The 27,987-nt window shown below is 42.4% G+C and overlaps 1 protein-coding gene across 1 annotated transcript in view; it reads right to left on the reverse strand.

Annotated features, from left to right (window-relative positions):
• The window catches only part of LOC132780267 (igLON family member 5), a 244,202-nt gene that overhangs the window by 164,346 nt on the left and 51,869 nt on the right, over positions 1-27,987 (reverse strand). The window lies entirely within an intron of this gene.

The following is a 27,987-nucleotide window of genomic DNA, read 5'->3' on the forward strand; positions in this document are numbered from 1 at the left end:
AACCCTGAAAAATGAGAATTAAGGTTGAAAAGAAAGTTGTGGTTCAAATGAAAACCCAAGCAGAAATGATACCTGGATATTTAGGAATGCATGGCACACTGACAACAGAAATGACTTGGATTTGGACAAGCTTCATTCAATATCAGGAAATGCAGTCATACACCTTTGGAAAGTGGGGTATGATTTGTGCATGTGTGTGTCTTTCAGGCTGTCTTTCAGCCTGACCTACATCATAGACTTAGTTCATGATCATTTCAAGTCATGAGATTTTTCAGGCACAAAGATGAAACCTAGAGATAGTCCCTGGTGATGGCATGAAGTGCCAACCACAGTTGGTCACAGCAGGGAAGGGAGGGTGTTGCTTGTCATACAATTCAGGTAACATGCAACACCTGCTGAAATTCCCTCTTCTACTCAACCATTATAAGTACTCTTCCGTTTGCACTCTGACATCCCTAAGAAGACACAAGGCTGGAGATGGTTTTCATTCACATCTATACTACTTGTCTCACTTCTTCTCAAACCTTTACAAATGTAACAGAATGGGCAAAAGAGGAACAGATAGCCACACAGAAATCCGAAATCATTCCAAAGTTATTGTATTTTTATCCCAAAGTTATTGTATTTTTATCCCATTAGGGAGAGTCTTATTGTCTCAGGGGTTAATCCCTGACTTTCTTTCTTTCTTTCTTTCTTTCTTTCTTTCTTTTTCTCTCTCTCTTCTTTTGCTTCTATTGCTTGCTTTGCTAAACAATCTCCATTAATTAAAACTCTGGATGGGGAGTAAAATGGAAATATCTAAGATGCAGAGTTCATCTACACTGCAGAATGAATGCAGTTTGATACCACTTTAATTGCCATGGCTCAATGTTATGGAATCCTGGAAATTTAAGCTTTATAAGGTCTATTAGTCTTCTCTGCCAAAGAGTGCTGATACATCACCAAACTTAAAAAAAAAAAATCTGTAACACTGAGCCATGGGTGCATTGTGGCATTAAGCTGCATTGGTTCCACTGTGTAGATGCACTCAAAAATGTAGAAATCCATGTTTTCATACAGGAGGGATAGAACTGGGCTTTTATGACTAGACAGGCCCCTGTGCTGCCAATCAATAGGGGCTGCTGAAGGCTATTTCTCATCTTCCTATCTCTGTCTCATAAGAAAAACAAGAAATGAATAGGGAAGCAGTGATTCATCTTCCTTGAGTCCTCCATTTTTGCTAGGTACCAGCAAGCATTAAAACAAGGTAAAGGTAAAGGTTTCACCATGATATTAAGTCTAGTTGTGTCTGACTCTGGGGTTGGTGCTCATTTATCTTTCTAAGTCAAAGAGCTGGAATTGTCCATAGACATCTCCAAAGTCATGTGGCTGGCATGACTGCGTGGTGCACAGTTCTGGAGCAGTATCTATTGATCTACTCACATTTGCATGTTTTTAAACTGCTAAGTTGGCAGAAGCTGGGGCTAACAATGGGAGCTCACCCCTTCCCTGGATTTGAACCACCAACCTTTCAGACAGCAAGTTCAGCAGTTTGGCGGTTTAAGACAGCTGCATTAAATCACTAAAACTTTTCAGCAGCGTGCAGAAGAATGAGGAAGTACTCCATCAAAGGACCCGGTGTCACAAGTGGGCAGTGAAGTGGCAGCTCTCCCTGTGGCCAGAACCAAGCATACCCTCATGAAGCTAGAAAAAGCTGGAATGTTAAATGCCTCTATGTCTGTCTATATATGTTGTATGTCTAAATGACATTGAATGTTTACCATGCAGTCCCCTGCAGGGTGAGAAGCGCAGAATATAAATACTGTAAATAAATAAATAAATAATCTGCTGCACCACCATTAAAACAAGAGTCAATCTCAAATCATCTTCAGCTCCTTCTTTTTTGAAGGCATGTGGTATGTGCTACTGGCAAATACAAAAGAACCTGTAGCCATCTGTACCACTTCCAAGTTGCAAACATAGGTGTGTTGTAATGAAGACAGGCATCAGTGATGGATTACAGGGATTCAGAGTAGGGGCATTTCTTCTAGTTCCTCGTGCAATGTCAGAATCCAAGATTCATTGAGGTGTAGAACAAAGTCACAACCTGCATATTTATATGTGTTGTATCTGCAGGGTATTTCTATTTTAGAGCAACGATGGGCAGAATCCCATTTGGTGTAACTCCCAGATACAAAATGCTACAGAGAGGCAGAATGGCAAAAATAAAGCAAATCAAAACCCGAGGAATCAATTGTTATCATTTCAAAACCATCATTCAGTCTCTTGCAGTCATGCTTTTATAGGTTTTCGGGTTTTGAACTGCAGCCTTTTACATGCCTGCATAAGGAGGCCTCCAGGATCTCCTTGTTCCACTCCACTTGCAGCAAACACGGATCCCTTTATGGCCAGTTGGTCATAACATGCACAGTCCAGCTCCCTATGACTTGGATCAGCAGCCAGAACAGTTTGCCAGAGCCACTAAAACATCATCACTGCCTCTGAGAAGGAGAACATTTTGCTCCAAGGCGTTCAACAGGATCTTGGCCTGTGATTTTTAATGGCATATTTCACGAGCTGCAGCAAAGAGCCATTGTGCAAGCCAACAAAACCACGTGAAAGAAGGTGCTGGATACCTCCCTAAGCCATGCTGAAAAAAGTAGTTTCAACAGCAGATTGTGGAACAACTGTAAAAAACAAAACAAAAACAAGGGCAATCCTCCTTTAACCTATTATGTGTCAAGGTACCTTTATTTTCCTTTAGTGTCGTTGAATAGAAATTAGCAATAAAGATTCTGCTTTAACTGCCATGACAGCATCCTGAGGTTTGTAATTTGCTAAAGCACTCAAAATTTCTGGCTTGAAATATGAAATGCCCCTCTCTGAACTGCAAATCCCAGAACTCCATAGGTTGAAACAATGGTGGTTCAAGTTTAATTATAGAATTATAATTGTACAGTAAAAACTCCATTCCTTAGACCAGCGTTTCTTAACCTGGGGGTCGGGACCCCGGGGGGGGGGGGGGGGGGTCGTGAGGTGGTGTCAGAAGGGTCGCCAAAGACCATCAGAAAACACATCATTTTCTGTTGGTCATGGGGGTTCTGTGTGGGAAGTTTGGCCCAATTCTATTGTTGGTGGGGTTCAGAATTGGCTTTCGTTGTAGTTGAACTATAAATCCCAGCAACTACAACTCCCAAATGTCAAGGTTCTATTTTCCCCAAACTCCACCAGTGTTCATATTTGGCCATATTGAGTATTTGTACCAAGTTTGGTCCAGATCCATCATTTCTTGAGGCCACAGTGTTCTCTGGATGTAGGTGAACTACAACTCCAAAACTCAAGATCAATGCCCACCAAACCCTTGCAGTATTTTTTGTTGGTCACAGGAGTTCTGTGTGCCAAGTTTGGTTCAATTCCATTGTTGGTGTAGTTCAGAATGCTCTTTGATTGTAGGTTGACTATAAACTCCCAAATGACAAAAGCAATCCCCTCACAACCTCACCAGTATTCAAATTTGGGTGTATTGCGTATTTGTGCCAAATTTGGTCCGATGAATGCATTTCAGATATTTACATTACAATTCATAACAGTAGCAAAATGACAAGTTATGAAGTAGCAACAAAAATAATTTTATGGTTGGGGGTCAACACAACATGAGGAACTGTATTAAGACATCATGGCATTAGGAAGGTTGAGCACCACTGCCTTAGCTTTTGCCTGCCAATTACAGTTGGGCCAAGTTGGTTGCTTCCACTAGATCGGCTCTTGCTGCAAGCAATGACAATGTGAATAAATTGCCTAAATTTGCTTGAGACAGTGTTTGCAGTTCTGGCAGGACTCATTTAATTTTTGCTTCTCATAGACTTAGAATGGGCATTTGGTTAACCAGTTAAAATTCATGAGTAAACCAGGTTTTTTTGAACGTGAAATTTTTTGAGGAGGGAGGGGTTTGAACCCCTAACCTTAAGATCGTCTGGGGAGGACCTGCTCTTGTTACCGCCTTCATCACAAGTACGTTTGGCGCAGATGAGAGACAGGGCCTTCTAGGTGGTGGCTCCTCAGCTGTGGAACGCCCACCCTATAGATATTAGATCGGCCACCTCCCTTTTAACATTCCGGAAAAAAGTCAAGACAAGCGTTTGCAAATGCAGAGTAACTGACACAGGAAAATGGAACAACTAGACAATGAGTCTGGGCAACATTTTTAACAAGGAGATAAGATGAATTTATATTTTATTGATTTGTTTAGTTTTTATTATATGTTGTTTTTAATTGTATTTATGACATTGTAAGCATTGAATTTTGCCCTGTTAACTGCCTTGAGTCGTCTACGGGCTGAGAAAGGCTGTATACAAATACAGTAAATAAATAATAAATAAATTATAAATCCCCCCCCCCCCCCCAATGGCTACATCTCTGCTGGTGTGGTTTTAAAAGTAGAGTCCACAGGCCCCTTATGGTCTGTGATCTGTATGTCTCACACCCCTAAACTAGACACTGCCACATACTGTAGTTGAGAACTGCAATATATGGTAGTGCATATCCAGCCTCTATTGTGCGAATGTAAGTCACCAAATGTATTCTTACTTTTAACAGCAAGGGTAAGTCTGGCTCGGAAGACGCATCTAGGATGAACTTAGATGAGTCACAAGCTGACAGACTGATGTGTGTGTGTGTTTGTGCTTGTGCTTGTATGCAGGGGCAGAGGGAGGAGGTTGTCCAGTGATAGATGGAAGAAGGAGAGACAGTTGGAGCCCAGGGACTCGGCAAATGCCGTCCAGTGTAAATAATGCCTCACAACAAACAAATCAATGCTCCCAGAAGAACCTGTGGCACGGAGCAGGCCGAGACCGCCAGACCCTCGGCCTGTAAAATAACCAGCCGAGACCCTCCAGTCACAAAGCCACGATACTAAGAGACAGAACAATAAGCAGCCGGCCTTGTCCAGACCCAGGGCAAAAGAGGCTGCAATAACAAATCAAAGCGCCTGGAAGGCCCTCCAGCATGTGGCCAGCCTCGGCGCTCCAGAAGTTGGGATGATTGCAAATTGGCCTGTGCTCCATGCGCCACTGAGAATGCATTTCTTTGACACATTTGCACACATTCCTTCCTTTGCAAAGACTATCCAGACCCATCCGCCTGTGTCCGCAAAGCTGCCACAGAGGTCAGAATTATCTATCTCTCTGGCCTGAGGAACAAGGAGAGCAGAAAAGGACCACAAGTCTCCAGGGAAGCAGATAGGAAAAGGAGACCTGCGGTTGACTGAAGTGCTCTGGGCAAAGCGTTCTGATCCAAGAACAAGAATAGCAAAAGGAAATACTGTCAGCCCTCAGAAATTAAAGTTAGAGGTACAGGACCTCTGCAAAAGTGAAAAACCACAAACAAAAGAACAGTATTTCTTCTTCCATGGGCAAACACTTCTTTAAGAATGTGATCAACTCTGTGGCCAATGTTCACCAAAGGTTGACTACAGAATCTCACTGAAGGACCCACAGCAGCGTTTCTCAACCTGGGAGTCAGAACCCCCGGGGGGGGGGGGGGAGTCATGAGGGGGTGTCAGAGGGGTTGCCAACAACCATAAGAAAATGCAGTATTTTCTGTTGGTCATGGGGGTTCTGTGTGGAAAGTTTGGCACAATTCCATCGTTGCTGGGGTTAAGAATGTTCTTTGGTTGTAGGTGAACTATAAATCCCAGCAACTACAACTCCCAAATGTCAAGATCTATTTTCACCAGACTCCTCCAGTGTTCACATTTGGGCATATTGAGGATTCGTGCCAAGTTTGGTCCAGAACTATCATTGTTTGAGTCCACAGTACTCTCTGGATGTAGGTGAACTATAACTCTAAAACTCATAATTAATGCCCACCAATTTTCTATTGGTCATGGGAGTTCTGTGTGCCAAGTTTGGCTCAATTCCATTGTTGATGGAGTTCAGAATGTTCTTTGATGGTAGATGAACTATAAATCCCAACAACTACAACTCCCAAATGACAAAATCAACCCCCCCCCCCCCCCCCATTCCTCCAGTATTCAAATTTGGGCATATTGGGTGTTTGTGCAAAATTTGGTCCAGTGAATGAAAATACATCCTGCATATCCGATATTTACATTACCATACATAACAGTAGCAAAATGACAGTTATGAAGTAGCAACAAAATTGGTAATTTTGCCTATCTCTATGCAGGGAATTTAAAATGAGTCATTTGCCAATCGACTCAGGAATTGTTGGAAAAACCAACACTTTAGAAACCACTTTAGAAACTTTAGAAACCACAAAATACCTCACCCCCACTTGCTTCGTGTGAAAGGCACAGCAGGTTACCGTTTCTCGAATGTGTAGAAACACTGAATTTATTGTGTGAGATGAAGTCAAAAGGGCAAGAGCTAGAGATTTCTAGAGAGAACATTCTGATCAAATCCACAAATCCTCAAATCTGCAAAAGCCAAACCTGCAAATATGGAAGGCTGGGGGTATTCTCATTGAAGGCTTCCCTATTGCCATTGTTTCCATTGCCTGACTCCTTGTATTACACACTCTTCAATATTTCATTGAGGAAAACCTGGACACTTATAACCAGGCAATACTAGAGGGTTGTCAAGATGGCTGACAATATTCATGCAGAAGAACACAGAAGCTAGGAGAGGATGCAGAATTTTGCTTTTGTCTTGGTCTAGACCAGTGGTTCTCAACCTGTAGGTTCCCAGGTGTTTTGGCCTACAACTCCCAGAAATCCGAGTCAATTTACCAGCTGTTAGGATTTCTGGGAGTCAAAGGCCAAAACATCTGGGGATTCACAGACTGAGAACAATTGGTCTAGACCAATGGTTCCCAACCTGTGGTCCATGGACCAGAAGTGGCCTGCAAGAACAAAAATATGGTCCACGGCCTCACCATTACCTCAAAACCACATAGCAACGAGACCAACTGGTCTCGTGCCAAGGCAAACGGGGATGTCGAGACTACTCATGAAAGATTACTACTACTACATCAGCTCTAGATTACTAAATATGGTTTCTGTGGGCGAGCAGATGGCGACTACTGGATGGCATATGTTCTGTTTCAGAAACTAGAGCTGATGTGGTCTACCCAAAGCAATTTTCTGAATCAGCACCCCAAATAACCAAACCAAATCTAAAGTTGACCAAAAATTGATTTGTAACCCACTTGGTACTAATGTTGGAGAGTGTTCCCTGGTCAAAGTGGTACCTGGTCAAAAACGATTTGGAACCACTGGTCTAGACGCGACATGAAAGGGCAAGATTCTAACCCTTCTTTCCCAACACCCCTGAGTTACTGGAGTGGAAACGATTTTGAATTCAATTTGAACCAATGGAAGTAAGCTGAAAACAAAGGAGGAAGGTGGGAGTAGGAAAGAAAAAGTGAAGCATTTAAAAAGAGATGAAAAAGTGGAATTAATTGGAAGTGCATCTGCCAGATTAAGACAGTTAGAGGGAAAGGGATTATGTAACTCAGACTATAAACCTATAACCCAGGATTAGGTAGGCGCAGTGCAGCCTGTAGGACACATGCACTGCTCAGATCCCAAATGTATGGCCCCTGTAGCCTGCCACCAGTTTCCCAATCTCTTCCAGTGCTTCTAATATAAAATGTTGTGATTTGAAGGCAATCCCTTCCTGCTACATTATTCCACACCATCCACCCCAACCCCCCGGCATGGATGAACACCTCTCCTATCTACAAACCCTCTTCAGTACCTCTCAAAATGGCTAGACCAGTGGTTCTCCCAGAAATCCTAACAGGTGGTCAACTGGCCGGTATTTCTAAGAGTTGTATGCCAAAAAACCTGGGGACCCATAGGTTGAGAACCACTGATCTAGACTTTCTTGTCACCATTTTGAGAGGGACCTAGAAGGACAATAGAGATTTGGGGGATTGTTCTGAGGCCATATGGTCCATAGAAAGGGTCTGGGGAGGGGTAACTGATCCAGAGCCATGATCCTGTGATATGGATGTATGACGACGAATAATGACTTTGATGACGACTGACCACTGTAATCATATGATTGTATTTTTGCTATTTTAATTGTTTCAATGTTTTAATGTTTTAGTGTGATTTAGAAATATGATGTTTTAATGATGGTCTGTAATATTGATGTTGGAAACCGGCCCAAGTCCCTCGAATGGAGGTGAGAAGACCGGTATACAAAACTACCAAATAAATAAATAAATAAATAACTGCCCCTTGACATCAACACAAAGTGTGATATATTCTCGCTATACTGACTCACCTTGATGTGAACCTGCTGAACCCAACATTGACAATAGCTGGTCATTTTCATGTCAGTAGGGCAATGAATTTCCTTTGGTCCTGCTCCAGGACTTGCCCTTTGGGTACAGAAAGCCATATGTAGGGATGTAAATCCTGAATTGCTTCATCTTTGAGTGATAAACAGGAAAAATATAATCTTGGCATATTCCCAAATTGAGCACATTCATTAAATCAATGTGAACTTGGTAACCTAACACGTAAATTTCATTGAGTCAAGAGTTGCCTGTGCCAAGGTGCAGGGAGCATTGTGAGCTATTAAAAGCCTTGGGGCTCTCCCCATTTGGTTGATTTGAAAGACTGTACGTTTGCATTTGGAATGGATTATTTTGCCTATCTTGGTGAGTTCCTTAGAGATAGTTTTTCCTCTGTCTCCCACTGAGCTTTAACCAGTAGAGAAAGATGGGCAAATATGTGAGGGCCAGTAGCCAAGTCTCTCCCCACAAAACCTTCCCTGCAGCAAGCACAAACACATCTGTATTCCTCTTCAGTCCCTCTCAAAATAGTAAAAAGGATATCATACAACTTCCAGGCACCATTTTGAAATGGATTGCAACGTAAAATGATGTATTGAGAAGTGGATAGTACAGGATTCTGGGGTTCTTGTGGGAACTTGTCTATTGCATGTTTTCAAATGTTTGGAGGGCTTCCTGGACCTTTTTGGGGGGTGGGGGGGGGGGACTACCACAAGCACATGGACAATTTCAGCAGAAAGGAAGAAACCATGAAAATGAACAAAATTTGGCTACCAGTTTTGAAAAATAATACAATCAGGACAATGACTAATGAACACCACCCAGACAAAGGATGTCTCTAGGCAGCAAACAATTCAAAGGGAACAAAGGCCAGGCTACATCCATGAAGATGCCCTCCTCACATGGTAATGGGTGAATCCCACTCAACGCATAAAAATCTAGGTTGTTGTGCGTTTTACCGGCTGTACTGCCATGTTCCAGAAGCATTCTCTACTGACGTTTCGCCTCATCTATGGCAGGCATCCTCAGAAGTTGTTATGTTTCGGTTGTTGTAGGTTTTTCAGGTTATATGGCCATCTTCTAGAAGCATTCTCTACTGATGTTTCGCCTGCATCTATGGCAGGCATCCTCAGAGGTTGTGAGGTCTGTTGGAAACTAGGAACATGGGATTTATAGATGCAGGTAAAACATCAGGAGAGAATGCTTCTAGAACATGGCCATATAGCCTGGGAAACTCACAACAACCCAGTGACTCCAGCCATGAAAGCCTTCAACAATATATAAAAGTCTAGTGTGCTAATTGCACCGCTTACATTTGTTTAACAGACAATGGTTCTTTCCTCTCACTCTTGATATTCCAGAGGTATTTATGTGCCACTTGCTTTACTACCATCAGGTCCTCTGAAGATACCAGCCACAAAATTGCTTTAAAAAAGGGGGAATTGGGGAACTTTTAGGGACTGATAGGAGCTTTAGGGACCTAGATGTGGACCTAGTGAGCCACACTATTTACTTACTTACTTATTTACTTACAGTATTTATATTCTACCCTTCTCACCCTGAAGGGGACTCAGAGAGGATCACAGAATACATATACAGCAAATATCCAATGCCGTTATATACTGACAATTCAGACAATTGTACATAGATAGAGGTATATATAGGCTTTCTCATCTTCAGCATCTTGAAGGCTGTGCTCGATTCCAGCCACAGGGGCGGGGATGAGGTTGTGCTGTAGCTCCACTTTCCCTGCTGATGAGCTTTGTTTGTAAACTTCCTTCTTGATTGAATCACTGGGATTTTTTTGGCATTTCCTTATGGGTGCATTGAATACCTGCTCACTTAATCTGTACCCATTTATCTACACACATTACTATAAACTGCTAGGTAGGCAGAAGCAGGTTAGATGCCAGGAGCTCACCCTGATCCAGGCTTTGAACTGTCAACTTTTCAGTTGACAAGATTTACTGCAACTAGCTGTGCTAAAGCCCAAGATACTTAGCATTTAATAGCCTTGTAACTTTAAAGCCTGGCTGATTCCTGCTTGGGGGACTCTTTTCTTGGGAGGTATTAACTGGCCTTGATTGTTGCTTGACTGAAATTCCCCTGTTTCCTGAGTGTTATTTTTTATTTACTAACCTGATTTTAGAGAGTTTTTTAAATACTTGTATCTTTTGGTCGTATCTTATATGGAATGCCATTATATACTGACAAGACAAACAATTGTACATAGATAGAGGTATATCTAGGCTTTCCCATCTTTGGCATCTTGGAGGCTGTGCTCAGTTCCAGCCATGGGTGTGTAAGTTGGGGGGGGGGGGGGTGCTGTCGCTCCATCTCTCCCGCCAAAAAGCTTTGTTTGTAAACTTCCTCCATTTTCTGGCATTTCTTTTTCTGTGCCTTAAATACCTCCCCGCTTTAAGGCGGTATCTATTTATCTACTCACATTTGTTTTCAAACTGCTAGGTGGGCAGAAGCTCGGCTAAAGGCCAGGAGCTCACCCTGACCCGGGCTTTGAATTGTCAACCTTTTGGTTGACAAGATTTCCTGCAGTTGTCAGTTAACCAGCCTACTATGGATATCCCTAATCTCTTCTTTTAGAAGCCCCTGGATCCCACAACAATCTACTTGCCGTTCATATTTATTTTCCTACTCCAATTAACCTTCTTTATTAATTCACAGAGCATTTCTGTGTATGTTTGCTCAGAAGAAAAGCTGCTGGGTACAAAATGAACCCTTCACCCAAGTGAATTTTGTGCCATTTTTATATATCTATATATATATAGATATGGTAGACCAGACTTCTATGTAAACATGGGCCAATTTTTAGCCTTCTGTGTCATTACGCCACTTTATTTCATGTCACTGTCACTTTAGATGCACGGCTGTTATGTGCTAATTCATCACTGTTCGGATTTTGCTAGTCACCTAACCATATATATTGACAGGTGGGATAGTGATCCTTTTAATAAACACATGAATCGAAAGCTGCATTTTCCCTTTCTTGTCCTCTCTCCTCCCCATTCAAAGCAGCTTACAAACAACACGAACATAAAATACATGCAGATTAAAAGCTGCAACAGCAGGGGGGAGTTGGTGGAGGGTGTGGTAAGAAACAAAATACAAATATTCATCATATAGGTCACCAAGATTAGAGGAAAGCACCGGATAAAGGCAGTAAGGGCTCAGGCCCCATTTACACTGCCATACGAGGCAGGTTGAAACTATATTATATGAGCATTGTAGACTCATATAATGCCATTCAGTGCAGTTAAACTGCACCGTATGAATCTATACTGACTATATAATGCAGTTTCAAACTGCATTATTTGACACCTGGCTCGATAAAAGTACGTGCAAAAAAGATCTTGGAGTCCTCGTGGACAACAAGTTAAACATGAGCCAACAATGTCAAGCCAATGGGATTTTGGCTGCATCAGTAGGAGTATAGTGTATAAATCCAGGGAAGTCATGGTATCACTCTATTCTGCCTTGGTCAGTCCACACCTGGAATACTGTGTCCAATTGTGGGCACCATAATTGAAGGAAGACGTTGACAAGCTGGAATGTGTCCAGAGGAGGGTGACTAAAATGATCAAGGGTCTGGAGAACAAGCCCTATGAGGAGCGGCTTAGAGTTAGGCATGTTTAGCTTACAGAAGAGAAGGCTGAGAGGAGACATGATGAGAGCCATGTATAAAATATGTGAGGGGAAGTCATAGGGAGGAGGGAACAAGCTTGTTTTCTGCTGTCCTGGAGATGAAAACGCAGAACAACAGCTTCAAACTACAGGAATGGAGATTCCACCTGAACATACAACTCAGGTCCAGATGACATGAAACACCATACTCCCACTCTCCCAGCCTCAGAGAAAGCAATGGCAAACTATTGATGAATCAGGTGATAGGTTCACCCTAGGTCAGAATTCACTTGAGGGCACACAACAAATACTTCCTTACAAACCTGTCCATGCTTTTTAAGACCTCAATGTTAAAGGAAATAAGAAAATAATAGTAATCTCTGAGAACAAAAAGTAAACATTAAATATTTAAGTTTTCTTTTCACCAAATGGAATGCAGGACAATTAAGGAAGAACCTCTACTCCAAAGGGAAGGAAGCCAAGACAAGATACTGAAGTAGGGTCTGTATTTTTATTATTTAATTGCATTACATTAAGTTTGTCTAATTTTTGTGTCCTTTTTCTTTGTCCTATTTGATAATGCATTCTTTTTTTTAAAAAAGATATATTTTTTATAGAAACTAGTTTTTGGACTGAAGTTCTCAGGACCTTCTGACCGTAATGGTTGTGGGTTTCTGGCAGTGGTCGCCCCCCAAAGCAACTTTTCTAAAATCTGAACCAAGATCAATACTGGGAGGAAGTCTTTTCTGCATCTTACCAAAGGTTAGTTGGATTAATTTTTTCCCAGGCCTCATCTACACTGGCACATAATGAGGTTTGAAACTGCATTATGTCGTCACGCAGCCACTATGAGTTTCCTTTGGGAGAGATAAAGTGGGGTAATAATAATAATAATGGAATTTCATATATGGTCAGTGTCATATATTCCAGATTATTAAAGTAGATAATTCATATTATCTACTTTGAACTAGATTATATGTGTCTATAAAAAGGTAAAGATTTTCCCCTGACATTGAGTCCAGTCATGTCCAACTCTGGGGGTTGGTGCTCATCTCCATTTCCAAGCCGAAGAGCTGGCGTTGTCTGTAGACACCTCCAAGGTCATGTGGCCAGCATGATTGCATGGAGTGCCATTACCTTCCCACCAGAACAGTACCTATTGATCTGCTCACATTTGCATGTTTTTGAACTGCTAGGTTGGCAGAAGCTGGGGCTAACAACAGGACCTCACCCTGCTCCCTGGATTCAAACCTGTGACCTTTCGGTCAGCAAGTTCAGCAGCTCAGTGCTTTAACCCACTGTGCCACCAAGGGCTCCAATATGAGTCTATACTGCTACATAATCCAGTTTAAAACATATAATCTGGATTTTATATGGCCATAGACTTAGTCCTTTTGAACAATCTCTATAGTGAGCAAACGTTTTTTGTTCTGTTTTTTTTAAAAATCTTACAGACTTTTATCCTGCAAGGAAGATAATTACAATAGTTCCATCTTAAATCTGTTTTTAATCTCTCCTGTCTGCATCCATTGTGTTTTACTTGACATTGTGGTGTTATGATTATATTATGATTTTAATCATCATAAACTGCTCCCCTCTGACACCCAAGCGCATATTATGGGCCTCTTCATTCCCCTTCAAATGATCTTCTATCTATCTATCCAATCTAGACTTGGGCAAATGGTTCAATACTGAGATCCTCATTGGAAATGTTCCGCACGCTGGAATGTCACCATTAATTTGCATATTTAGTTGCATGTCATTAACATACTTTGCATATCCTTCTTAGGAAGGGAGCAGATGCCAAACTGCAGCTGGCAAACGTGTTCCTCTTGTTCGACAAGACTCTTGTTCAGAAATGGTTGCCCTCAAGTGTGAAAAACCTGTGCCATCCCTTGAGAAGTCTTGATATGACTCGTATATTGACTTGGGAATTGCAATGCTTGAAAAACAAAGGAAGAGGATGGGATCCTGCATTCTTCTAGATCTCATTGTTGTATTTATTTACAGCTCAATGGTGTAACATTAGAAAATGTTACACCATTCAGCTGTTACACCTCTCCTCAGAGGTCAACATTGACACCAAAATACAGCACTGCCTGAGCTCTGCAAATGCAGCATTTTTCCGAATGAAGCAGAGAGTGTTTGAGGACCGTGACATCCGTAGGGAGACCAAGTGCTTGTTTATAAAGCTATTGTCCTCCCAACTCTGCTATATGCCTGCGAAACATGAACTATCTACAGACATCACATGCAACTCCTGGAACGATTCCATCAGCGCTGCCTCCGGAAAATCCTGCAAATCTCTTGGGAAGGCAGGCGGACAACTGTCAGTGTGTTGGAAGAAGCAAAGACCACCAGCACTGAAGTGATGCTCCTCCACTATCAACTCCGCTGGACCAGGCACACTGTCTGAATGCCTGACCACCGTCTCCCAAAGCAGTTACTATACTTCTAATTAAGGAATGGGAAATGTAATGTTGGTGGACAGGAAATGAGATTTAAAGATGAGCTTAAAGCAAACCTTAAAAACTCTCATCCTTCTCTTCTTCAGGCTAAACATGCCCAGGTCCTTAAGCCGCTCCTCATAGGGCTTGTTCTCCAGAAACGTGGCAAGAGGAAGGCGCATCAATCCAACCCCAACCGGGACTGCCTTCCACGTGGAAACCAATGCCCTCACTGCGGGAGAACATGCAGATCAAGAATAGGGCTCCACAGTCACCTACATACACACTGCCAGGACACCACACTTGGAAGACAATCCTACTCGGACAACGAGGGATCGCCTAAGTAAGTAATTTATGTCCTAACCTTTCCCCAAACCTAGGAATTAAGGTAAATGTTGGATTGCATCCTGTAAATGACATTGCATCCTGTAAATGGTTGAATTGTTCACCACAGAGCAACAGAATATTGTGCTCACAATAGTAGAGATGTGCTATACTGTGAATGAAGGCTGTGCACTTATGCATTGCACATTGTGCATTCCAACGGCATATTTCAGGAGAGCATCCAGTCACTGACATGTGTTGCCCAATGTTCCCATTCTACACAGGGTTGCATAGCGCTGGCATCCTTTATCTCCATATGCGAATATTTAAGCTATGCTGCAAGGCTGTTGGATGGCAGCCACTATTTGACAGCATTTGCCAACATCTTCAGCCAGCATTGCCAATAGTGAAGAATATTATTGAACTGTAACTCCCAACATTCCTGGCCTTGAGCTACCCTCTTTATGCCTCATGGCAGTTGCAGTCCAACAATATGTAGAAGGTTGCATGATCTCACATCTGGTCTATTGCTGTGAAAAAAAACCTAGAGAAGCGCATAAAAAATTTTGGGGAGATTTTTGGAGCATGGGAAAGTGAAACTGTAGATATCAACTTCGTGGACAAGTGGAGCTGCACTATTCATTTCATTTGTAAGAAAGCCCTATTGAACTTTTTGGAGTCGATTTACCAGTAAGTTCTCTAGGATAGAAGAACCAAGGCTATTTCAAGTACATTTCAATTATAGCTTTCAGGGACTGGTATTCTCCCCCATCAGGCTAGTTTAAAATCAGCCCACTTCCTCTGCTATCTCTGGAAACTGTGCAGCTCCTTCATCTCATCGTTCTCACAGCTGTGACTCCGCCTCATTCCAGGTTTCCTGTCTCTCCCCTTTCATCTCGATTTCCCTGCAATCCTTTAAGGAATCTGAATATGCACTATAATTGTCAGCCAGCTCAAACTTCCCCCGGGGCTCATTTCAAGATGTTTGATTCTGTCTTGTATTTGGATGGGCATCATATGGATCTCCAGATGCTGTGAAACTGCAACTCCCAATGTTCCTCATTCTTGGTTATGCTCACTAGAGCTGATGAGAGTTGGAGTCCAAGAACATCTTGGCCAACCTTGGTTTAGACCAGTGGCACTAAACGGTTCAGGACCTGCTTACCTTTGTGATCACATCTTCCCCTACGAACCAGCATGAGCTCTAAGATTATCCGGGGAGGCCCTTCTCTCTCTTCCACCTCCGTCTCAAGTGTGGTTTGTGGGGATGAGGGAGAGGGCCTTCTCGGTGGTGCCCCCCCAGCTCTGGAACTCTCTTCTTTTTTATTCATTTATTTATTTTATTTACAGTATTTATATACCGCTTTTCTCACCCCTGGGGCACTCAAAGCGGTTTACATATAAATAACTAGCCGTCCCCTGCCACGCGTTGCTGTGGCTCACTCTGGTGGTCATGGGGGTTATGTGTGGAAGGTTTGGCCCAATTCTATCGATGGGGTTCAGAATGCTCTGTAATTGTAGGTGAACTATAAATCCCAGCAACTACAACTCCCAAATGTCAAGGTTCTATTTTCCCCAAACTCCACCTGTGTTCACATTTAGGCATATTGAGTATTTGTGTGTAGTTTGGTCCAGATCCATCATTGTTTGAGTCCACAGTGATCTCTGGATGTAGGTGAACTACAACTCCAAAACCAAAGGATACTGCCCACCAAACCCTTCCAGTATTTTCTGTTGGTCATGGGAGAACTGTGTGCCAAGTTTGGTTCAATTCCATTGTTGGTGGGGTTCAGAATGCTCTTTGATTGTAGGTGAACTATAAATCCCAGCAACTACAACTCTCAAATGACAAAATCAATTTTTTGAGTGAAGAACATACATTGGGTTTTTAGGTGTCTTGTGTCCAAATTTGGCGGCAATTTGTCCAGTGGTTTTTGAGTTCTGTTAATCCCACAAACTGACATTACATTTTTATTTATATAGATGGCAAGATTCAATGCCTTACGTTGGGCACCGATACGATGCCAATAGAAACAATTACAATAGTAAAACCACAATTAAACATAAATCACAATTAAAACAATACATCAACAAGCATTAAAACAATAAAACAGTCTCGTCAGTCAAATCACCGTTCCAGTCAATGTCCCTCTAAAATGCTACATACATCTACTATCTGAAGGCCTGGTCCCAGAACCATGATTTTAATTTTTCTTAGGGAGATCAGACTGGCACATACCCTGTCCACCTTCCACAAAAACCCGAAAGAGGAGACAGTCCATAATTCAACTTGATGGAATATTATAGTAAGTACCTGCTCAGGCTGCATATGAAACAAATAGGACCTTGTCCTGTATTTATCCTAGAAATCCCATGTGTACCACCTGAGAAGGGAAATATTGTCTACTACAGAAAATTCAGTGGTTGTAGGTTGGTGCTAGAAACAATATCATACGAAAGCTGACTGGCACAACCTGGGGATCACAACCAGATACAGTGAAGATATCTGCCCTTGCGCTGTGCTACTCTGCTGCTGAGCATGCATGCCCAGTGTGGAACACATCTCACCACACTAAAACAGTGGATGTGGCTCTTAATGAGACATGCCACATTATCACGGGGTGTCTGTGCCCTACACCACTGGAGAAATTACACTGCTTAGCCGGTATTGCACCACCTGACATCCGCCGGGAAGTAGCAGCCAATAGTGAAAGGACCAAGGCAGAGACATCTCCAGCTCATCCCCTGTTTGGGTATCAGCCAGCACGTCAATGACTTAAATCTAGAAATAGTTTTCTAAGATCTACGGAGACACTTGCTGGAACACCTCAGCAAGCGAGAGTCCAAAAGTGGCAGGCTCAAACCCAGAACCTCAATCAATGGCTGATACCAGATGAGAGACTCCCCCCTGGGCACACAGAGGACTGGGCGATTTGGAAGGCGCTGAACAGACTGCGCTCTGGCACCACGAGATGCAGAGCCAACATTCAGAAATGGGGCTACAGGGTGGAATCCACGACATGCAAGTGTGGAGAGGAGCAAACCACTGACCACCTGCTGCAATGCAACCTGAGCCCTGCCACATGCACAATGGAGGACCTTCTTGCGGCAACACCAGAAGCACTCCAAGTGGCCAGATACTGGTCAAAGGACATTTAATCAACTACCAAACTCATAAATTTTGTATTCTGTATTTTGTATTTTTGTATCTTGTCTGTTTGTTTGCTTTTCTGTTAGAAATGTAATATAAATGACTGGTTGCTGATGACTCGATAAACAAACAAATAAATAAATAAATAAAATAGTGGTTGTAGGGCACGTTGGGTTGCCTTGTGGATCTCGGGGGGGGGGGGGAGTGGGAGGGCTAATATAGACCTCTCTTGAAGAAGTTGCCCTTGATTTAGAAGGATTGAAGCCAAGTAAGGAGGAAACCACTGCAGCCAAATCCTTCTATAATGGATTAGCGAGTTGGACAGACAACTAGAATTAAAGAAGGGTCAAGGATACCTTTTGGCATGTTCTCAATCCAAGAATCTGTTTCCATCACCAGAAAAGAGCTTTTCTTCACCCTCCCAAACTTGTCTTTGTTTTCAGGGACAAAGAGGTGCTGAGCTGCTGTGACTGTTAAGTAGCTAGATGTCCATAAAGCTTTGCCAATCTCTCACAAGCCATCCACTCCATCCCAACCTGCTTCCATCTATCTTGTGTGTCCACCCCTGCAGTGCTGACAAAACTCACTTCTCTTGGATTGGGCGCAGAGCTTGGAAATCCTGCATTTCATATAATCATATAATACGCTCCTATTTGTCTTTTCTATTTTTTTTAGTGAGGGAATAATGAAATTACTGCAAAAAAAGTAATGAAACAGCCTGTGATTGCAATTGCCTACCTGATACAGTCTGACGTTTTAAAAGAATGTGCTGAACTTTTCAATATTTGACTGCCTACTAATTATTAGCATCTCAATTGTTTTAATGGGTACTTTAATGAAAGGGTTGGTTTAATTTGTATTTTCTTGTACCTGTGTTTGCTTATTTTACTCATATTAATATGCAAAATTATTACCATGTTATGTATTTCTAATTTTCTTGTAAACTGCATGGCATCCAAACACCCTGGGAGGAAAATGAACTTTAAATCAAATTAACTTTTGAATAAACTTTGGTCTAGATCATACATTTAAGACATAGTTACAAGTTCATAGCTGCATGTTGTCCCTTATCCAGACTCCTCGAACCTACCGTAATAGCCAAAAGCTGGTCCAAACAAGGAAACGCTTTCTGCTGAAAATGCTTTCCCACCCATGATTTCTAGTATACCAAGGAATTATGAAAGGGGTCTTGATACTGATTGTCACATTGGCGATTACTAGTAGGAGGGTGTTGAAAAACATAGAAACATAGAATTGGAAGGAAACCCAAAGACCATCCAGTCCACTCCCCACCATGCAAGCAAGTACAATCAAAGCACAACCAACAGATGGCCATCCAGACTCTGCTTAAAAACCTCCAAAGACCCCACCACAATCCGAGCATATTCCACTGCCCTAGAGCTCTCACCATTAAAAAGTTCTTCCTATTGTTTAGGCAGAATAATTTTTCATAGAATCACAGAGTTGGAAGAGACCTCATGGGCCATCCAGTCCAACCCCTGCCAAGAAGCAGGAAAATCGCATTCAAAGCACTCACAAAAGATGGCCATCCAGCCTCTGTTTAAAAGCCTCCAAAAGAAGGAGCCTCCAGCACACTCTGGGCAGAGAGTTCCACTGCTGAACAGCTCTCAGTTAGGAAGTTCTTCCTAAGTTCTTCCTAATGTTCAAGTAAAATTTCCTCCACCACATTCTGGGGCAGAGAGTTCCCCTGCTGAACAGCTCTCAGGAAGTTCTTCCTAAGTTCTCCCTAATGTTCGAGTGGAATCTCCTTTCCTGTAATTTATATCCATCCTAATCCCCAGGGCAGCAGAAAACAAGCCTGCTCCCTCCTCCCTATGATTTCTCCCTCACATATTTATACATGGCCATCATGTCCCCTCTCAGCATTTTCTTCTGCAGGCTAAACATGCCCAGCTTTTTAAGCCACTCCTCATAGGGCTTGTTCTCCAGACCCTTGATCATTTTCGTCACCCCCCCCCCCCCCCGGACACATTCCAGCTTGTCAACATCCTTCTTAAATTGTGTGCACAGAATTGGACACAGTATTCCAGGTGTGGTCTGACTAAGACACTTTGAAGCCATTGCTCTGTGTCCTAGACTCCAGAGAAGAAGAAAATTAGCTTTTCTCCTCCTTGTCCTGTTGTGCCCCAATCACCAGGAATATGGACCTCCCAGAGTCAATGTGACTGTTGCCTGTTAAGGGACAACATATATTAAGGTATATATTGAACGGTTTTACAAAAACAACAACAACACTGTATCTCTCTCTCTCTCTCTCTCTCTCTCACACACACACACACACACAACTAGGTTGGACGTATATGTGGGTCAGTGCTCGAACAGGAATCCAGCCTGAAGACAGTGACAAGAAGAAACAAACAGAGCTCATTCCATTCCCCAAGCTCTTTGATTGTAGGTGAACTATAAATCCCAGCAACTACAACTCCCAAATGACAAAATCAATCCAACCCCAACAGTATTCAAATTTGGGCATATTGGGTATTTGTACCAAATTTAGTCCAGTGAATGAAAATACATCCTGCATATCAGATATTTACATTACAATTCATAACAGTAGCAAAATGGCAGTTATGAAGTAGCAACAAAAATAACTTTATGGTTGGGGGTCACCACAACATCAGGAACTGCATTAAGGGGTCGCAGCTTTAGGAAGGTTGAGAGCCACTGGCTTAGGCAGAAAGCCTTTATTAAAAATGGCTATGCTGCTCCACCTCAAATATCCAAAATGGCTCTCCCATATTATTATGAATTATATTATTATTATTATTATTATTATTATTATTATTATTATTATGAAGGAGCCCCCGGTGGCACAGTGGGTTACACACCCCTGTGCAGGCAGAACTGAAGACCGACAGGTTGCAGGTTTGAATCCAAGGAGAGTGCGGATGAGCTCCCTCTATAAGCTCTAGCTCTTCTTGCAGGGACATGAGAGAAGCCTCCCAGAAGGGTGGTAAAACATCAAAACATCCAGGCGTCCCTTGGGCAACATCCTTGCAGATGGCCAATTCTCTCACACCAGAAGCGACTTGCAGTTTCTCAAGTCCTTCCTGACACGACCAAAAAAAATATTATTATGAGATCTGCTCTTTCCTTCTCTGTTTTGAGCCAAGGTTGCTCTTTTCTCATCCCGTCCCTTTTTTGCAGTCTCCTTTCTCATTCTTTTCCTCATTTATATTCCTTTCCTTATCTGTATTTGTATAGATGAAGGCACTTTGCGATCATCAATGCAAAGTACCCCCTCCCATACTAACTCCTCAAATAAATAAATAAATCCATTTCTATTCTTTCGCTCATCCTATGTACGTTTCCTCTATGTATTTTTAAAAGGAGAGGAAAAGATTTACATGTCTCTAACTTTCACTCTCAAATAATCTATAAGTCAAATTCTGGCTCCCAAACCAGACATGAGGTTGACTTATATATGAATATACACAATAGGTTTGGAAGTGGGCATTCATGATTGCAACAACAGTGCTGGAATCGTAAACATCAATATCAGGTTGTTATAAATACATATGTCTAACATAGGCATTTTCAGCTGCTCAACAGGATACCAGCCATTGTGAGATTGGAGGAGGTTGCTCTATTTTTGATTTCAATGAGTAACATTTACTGGTTATTTTAAAATGCTGCTCCTGCAGGGACATTTTAAGGTCATTTGGGGCCGTTTTCTCACTTTTAAATATATAGATTTTTAAAAGTAAAATGTTACATAACACTTTATGGGCTACGGTAGCACAGCACGTTAAACCGCTAGCTGCAGGAAATCTGCTGACCAGAGGGTTTGTAGTTTGAAGAAAGTGACTCAGGGTGAGCTCCCGCTAATTGGCCCTAGCTTCTGCCAACCTAGCAGTTCAAAAGCATGCAGTGCCAGTAGATCAACCTACAACAACCCAGTGATTCCAGCCACGAAATACATTCAACAATACATTGAAAGCCTTTGACAATAGATCAATAGGTACCGCTTTGGTGGGAAGGTTAAACGGCACCCCATGCAGACATGCCGGCAACATGATTGGAGATGTCTATGGACAACAGGCTCCTTGGTGTGGAGAAATACAACCAGAAAGACAACCGCCCCATGGCCGGAGTTGAGCATCTCCTCTAGGTGCCAGAGATGAAAAGTGGAAGCCTTTACCTTTGTGTGGGATTTGTCATTGTTGTTCCTTGTGTAATAGGCATTGAATGTTTGCCTTATATGTATATACTGTAATCCCTTCTGAGTCCCTCCAGGGATAAATAAAGTGAAGTATTTATTATTATTTATGACCAAAAAGGCAATGGAATAAATGGTGGTAGAATTCAAAGAAACAGCTTTATTAAATGTATTGTCGAAGGCTTTCACAGCTGGAATCACTGGGTGTTGTGTTGTTTACAGATTGTATGGCCCTGTTCTAGCAGTATTTTCTCCTGACATTTCGCCTGCATCTGTGGTTGGCATCTCCAGAGGATCTGAACACACATCAGAGGATTGATGCTATTTTGAATCAGAATACAAAAGGGACCCTGTAGTACTTTTAAGACTAAGACAAAGACAGTAGCATAATTTCTGATGTAACTGAAAACTTAAACTACAAAATTCTTTATTTTAAGGCATGTGTAAAAGTGAATCTGCATGAAAACTCTCATAGGTGAATCTACATGAAAATTCAGTTTCAACCTGAATTGACTACTGGCTGTTTTCATGATGTGTCTGTGCACCCGCTGAGTATTTTGAGTTATGCTTGGCTAAACCACCTTTACCAAACTTCAGGCAAAGTTGAGGAATGCTCCAGAGTTTTCTTGGAATATCCTGAAGTTTAAAGACATTGTGGACAGCTGGATCAGATCTAATTCAGACTGGCTTGCTATCCAAACAGGACAACGCTGCCATTACCTAATGAACACAAAGAAAAGGAAATTGATCATCCTTATGTGAGCTCCTGGCCATTGCTGGTGCATCACCTGTATAAGAAGAAGGGAGCCCTTTCCTTCTTTCTGGTCATGTGGGCATCTTCTAACAACAGAAGGGGACGTCGTTTTACATGGAGCTCTGTGGCTGGCAACACAGACAGTGAAGTGATGGTTTAGTGGGGCCAATGTGGTCTCAACCCAGCAGGACCATATGGATGCCATTACAGTGGGTTTGGAAGGGTGAATGTGGCTGCCTCCAGAGCCACGCTGGAGCATTTCTGCTCTGGACTGACCACAGTTTTACCAGTGTAGATGCCCCCTCCATCCCAAAGGCACTACAATAGTGCTTCTCAACCTTCCTCATGCTGCGACTCCTTAATACAGTTCCTCATGTTGTGGTGACTCCCAATCATAAAATTATTTTGGCTGCTACTTCACAACTGTAAATTGTTAACTATTGTGATATAAATATCTGATATGAAGGATTATTTTCATTCACTGGGCCAAATTTGGCACCAATACCCAATCTGCCAAAATTTGAATACTGATGGGGATGGTGATTTGTCATTTGGGAGTTGTAGCTGCTGGAATTTATAGTTCACCTACAATCAAAGAGCAGTCTGAACCCCACCAATGATGGAATTGAACCAGACTTGGCACACAGAACTGCCAAGACCAACAGCAAATACTAGAGGGGTTTGGTGAGCACTGACCTTGAGTTTGGGAGTTGTAGTTCACCTACATTCAGAGAGCACTGTGGACTCAAACAATGATGGCTCTGGACGAAACTTGGCACAAATACTCAATATGCCCAAATGTGAACACTGGTGGAGTTTGGGGAAAATAGACCTTGACATTTGGGAGTTGTAGTTGCAGGGATTTATAGTTCACCTACAATCAAAGAGCATTCTGAACTCCACCAACAATGGAATTGAACCAGACTTGGCACACAGAACTCTCAAGACTAACAGCAAATACTGGAAGGGTTTGGTGGGCATTGACCTTGAGTTTGGGAGTTGTACGTAGTTCACCTACATCCAGAGAGCACTGTGGATTCAAACAATGATGGCTCTGAACCAAACTTGGCACGAATACTCAATATGCCCAAATGTGAACATTGGTGGAATTTTGGGAAAACAGACCTTGACATTTGAGAGTTGTAGTTGCTGGGATTTACAGTTCACCTACAATCAAAGGGAATTCTGAACCCCACCAATGATGGAACTGGGCCAAACTTCCAATACAGATGTAAAGATCCCTTACCTTTCCAGCCTGGGTGGCAGGGCCTAGGAGAAGCAGGCCAGTTAGTTGCAGCTTTAGAAGGCCTGGCAGAGGGCAGCAGGAGCCATTTTAGTTTAGGGAAAGCACCATTTCAGAGAGGGGGAGTGGCCTAGGCCTGAGTTAGCATTAGAACAGCCAGGATTGGTTTAAAAAAGGGGGCGGAGATTAGCAAGGTTTGGAGGGAAAGAAAGAGGCTTTTTCAGTCAGTCTGTTGTTGTTAGAGATTAGAGTAGGAAGGTAGTTTAGGAGTTCATGTTTTGAGATTAGTTTAGAGAAGGCAGTTTGCCTTAGGTTTGCCAGCAAGAGAAGCTGGAGCAAACTGGTATAGTTATTTAGGAGAAATAGCTGGATTTGTAGTTAGCTAGACCACAGTTGAGGGTAGCTAAGCTACAGTTGTATCTTGGCAGAGATTCAGATCCTGTCAAGAGTACTTGTGTTTAAAGAGAAGAAAATCTCTGTGTTGTAACAAAAGAAAGAACCAGTACATGTAACCATTACGCTTTAAAGACAAGAATATTTTCTCTGTAACAGCCAAGCTTAATTAAACAGCATTTATTTCATTCTGTATATTTCTATCAATAAACTTTCCTTGATTATTTTGAAACTTAAAAAGCCTGAGTCCAGTGTGCCTTTGTGGCTATAGTTCTTTTCAAACAACCTCACCTGTGTCCCTTTAAAGAGGAAAATAAGAAGATACAGTGCTTGGTGATCTTAAAAACCCTTTTATTTTAAACAGCTAGAGTGTTCCTGTACAATTGTTTATGGTGGCAGCGGAAATAAATTAGTGTGATATTCCCTCAAGCGGTATATAGGTGCCAGTGAATTCTTTATATTGGAGGGACAGTTGGTGGGATCTGCTTTACCCCCTGTCCAGAGATATTGTTTGGCCACACGACGTGCCTTTATAACAGACAACAGAAAATACTGTGTTTTCTGATGGTTTTTGACAACCCCTCTGACACCTCCTTGCGACCCCCAAGGGGTCCTGACCCCCAGTTGGGAAATGCTGCACTACAAGATCCTTTTGCATTATGGAATGCCTGCAATGCTAATAAATTGATTGTTTCAAGTGTGTAAGACTGGGTATTGAGTTACTTTTAAATACTAAGATTGCAGACAGGTCAAGATTGGCAAACTCTTAAGCCATTTGGCAACCCTATTATGCAGAGGCGCAGCTGCTGGTCTGAAGAAGAAAATAGACTGTGCTGTGAAAGGCCAGGTGTGGTCTGACTCAGCATCCAGGCAGTTTCTTCTATTCTTTTGCTGGAAAGGAGAGCTTCATGTTTTGCATAGATAAGGGCAGATTCAGCCCCCTGCTATCTTTGTGTTTTTAAAAGGGATCTCGCAGATAGCAGGGTTGGAAAGACCTGTCTAGGACTCTGGCAAGCTACTGCCAATCATGGCAGACAAAAGAGAGCTACGGGGCCTGAACCCTCCGCACAAAACAGCTCTGTCTACCATGTAGATACCAATGTTCAAAATACTGCAAGCAGGCTTTCAATGTGCACAGACCTCTTTGTCAGGTGAAGGGCACTTGAGTGACAAATCAGAAATTAACAGCCGGGTTTTCCTTTGTACTACAAAATGTTATTTTCAAAGGGAATACGGGAGGAAAGAAAATGCACCCAGCAATTGTTTTAAGTTGCAGAATCAACAGCCCTTCTTTCCACATCTTCCTTTGGTTCAATCAGTCATAAGGGCTAGAAACTTGTGTTCTCCTCCCTTCCCAGAAGTTATGGGGAATAACTCTCACAAATGAAGATGGACAACCTACGTACATTTTTTTGTGTCAGGAGCAACTTGAGAAACTGCAAGTTGTTTCTGGTGTGAGAGAATTCGCTGTCTGCAAGGACGTTGCCAAGAGAATGCCTGCATGTTTTGATGTTGTACCATTCTTGTGAGAGGCTTCTCTCATGTCCCCGCATGGGGAGCTGGAGCTGACAGAGGGAGCTCATCTGTACTCTCTCCGGATTCGAACCTCTAACCTGTTGATCTCCAGTCCTGCCAGCACAAGGGTTTAACCCATTGCACCACCAGGGGCTCCAATAGAAGGACTGAGTGAGGACATTTTGCTAACAGAAGTAGCACACTAGTATAAGTAATTTTAAATTTACTGGCAGTTTAATAATATTTAATAATATTTTTAGCTTTGGGGTAACATGCATTTTTAACTGTACCTGTTTTAATTTTAGTGAGCTACCTTGACTTCTGAGCTTGTAAAAAGGTGGGAATGATGCTGATCTCCTCCCCATTGTCAAAGTGCTTGAGTCAGAAACCCCACAACCACTAATTGTAATGGGGAAATGCAACAGTAATACATGAAACAGCTAACAATTGGATGCCCTTTGGTAACAACTGAAACCTGGTGCCTGGCGCAGCTGCCTCGTGGTGCCTAATGGTAGGGCTGGCCCAACCCAAGAGCCATGTCCATTTTCCTGCCAGGTGCTTGAAAAAACAAACCATTTTTGCCATTCCAATCTGGCAACTAAACATGGAAGTTTATTGAATCTCTGATGGGCTGCCAGGCACTAAACATAAAGAGAACACCACCTGGCCAGTTTGGCTTGTTTGCAGGCCAATATCCAGGAAAAACAAGGGACAATACTGCCCTTCCTACTACATCACTGTTAATCAACCCCCAGGCTCATAACAAATGTCAAACTTCACATTCAAGACCTGCCAAAATTCAAAGTTTGGCAAAGTACCTAGTCGCAATTTTAGAGAGTATAAACAAGGTTTAATAAGAAGAGAGAGAAGAGTATGACTCTAAATCTCTACTCAGCCTTGGGAAAGTCACACTGTCTCAGCCTCAGAGAAAGGGAAATGGAAAACTTCCTCTGAATAAATCTTGCCAAGAAACCCCATGATAGGTGCATTTTCTGGTCACCATTAGTCAGAAATGACTTGAAGGTGCGCTAATGTGGGCTAGACAATACTACTATTGGGTGGATTGGTAATTAATTAAGCAACCAAACCCCAAAGGTGCTCACCAATGGTTCCTCTTCATCCTGGAAAGAAGTCTCTAGTGGAGTGTAACAGGGTTCGATCCTGGGCCAAATACTGTTTGACATCTTTATTAATCACTTGAATGAAGGTTTAGAGGGTGTGCTGATCAAGTTTGCAGATGACACCAAACTAGTACTCCAGAAGACAGGAGCAGAATGCAAAATGACCCCAACAGATTAGGGAGCAGGGCCAAAGCTAACAAAAGAAATTTCTACAAGAGCAAATGTAAAATACTACAATTAAGCAGAAAAAATGAAATGCAAAGATACATGACAGGTGATGCTTGGCTTGACAACAGAGTCACACATGAAAAAGATCTTGGAGTCTTCGTGGAAAACAAGTTGAATGTGAACCAACAATATGATGCAGCAGCCAAAAAAGCCAATAGGATTTTCAGCTGCACCAAAAAGAGTCTAGTGTCTAGATCAAGGGAAGTATTGGTGTTCCTTTATTCTGCCTTGGTCAGACCTTATCTGCAATACTGTGTTCAGTTCTGGGCACCACAATTTAAGGAAGAAATTGACAAACTGGAACGTGTCCAGAGGAGGGCGACTAAAAGGATCAAAGGTTTGGAAACCCTCTGAGGAGTGGCTTAAAGAGCAGAGTCTGTTTAGCCTGCAGAAGAGAAGGTTGAGAGGAGACTTGAGAATCATGTTCAAATATCTGAAAGAGGGGGCAGGCTTATGTTGTGCTGCCCTGGAGAATAGGTGCCTTTCTAGACAGGGCCCAAAATGCGGACTTTTCTCTGAGATGTCCAAACGATGTCTCAGATAAAAAAGAAGTAATTTGAGACAAAGCAGCAAAACCCTGCTTTGTCTCAAATTATTTAGATACCTCATTAGACCCAGGCTTTCCTGAAAGGCCCAAGTCTAATGGGGTATGAGCCCCATACCCATGGAAGTGCCCTAGGACTCAGAGCAATTACAGGAAAGGAGATTCCACCTGAACATATGAAGAACTTCCTGACTGTAAGAAGAG

This window comes from Anolis sagrei, chromosome X (assembly GCF_037176765.1).
Source record: "Anolis sagrei isolate rAnoSag1 chromosome X, rAnoSag1.mat, whole genome shotgun sequence".
NCBI classification, from domain to species: domain Eukaryota; kingdom Metazoa; phylum Chordata; class Lepidosauria; order Squamata; family Dactyloidae; genus Anolis; species Anolis sagrei.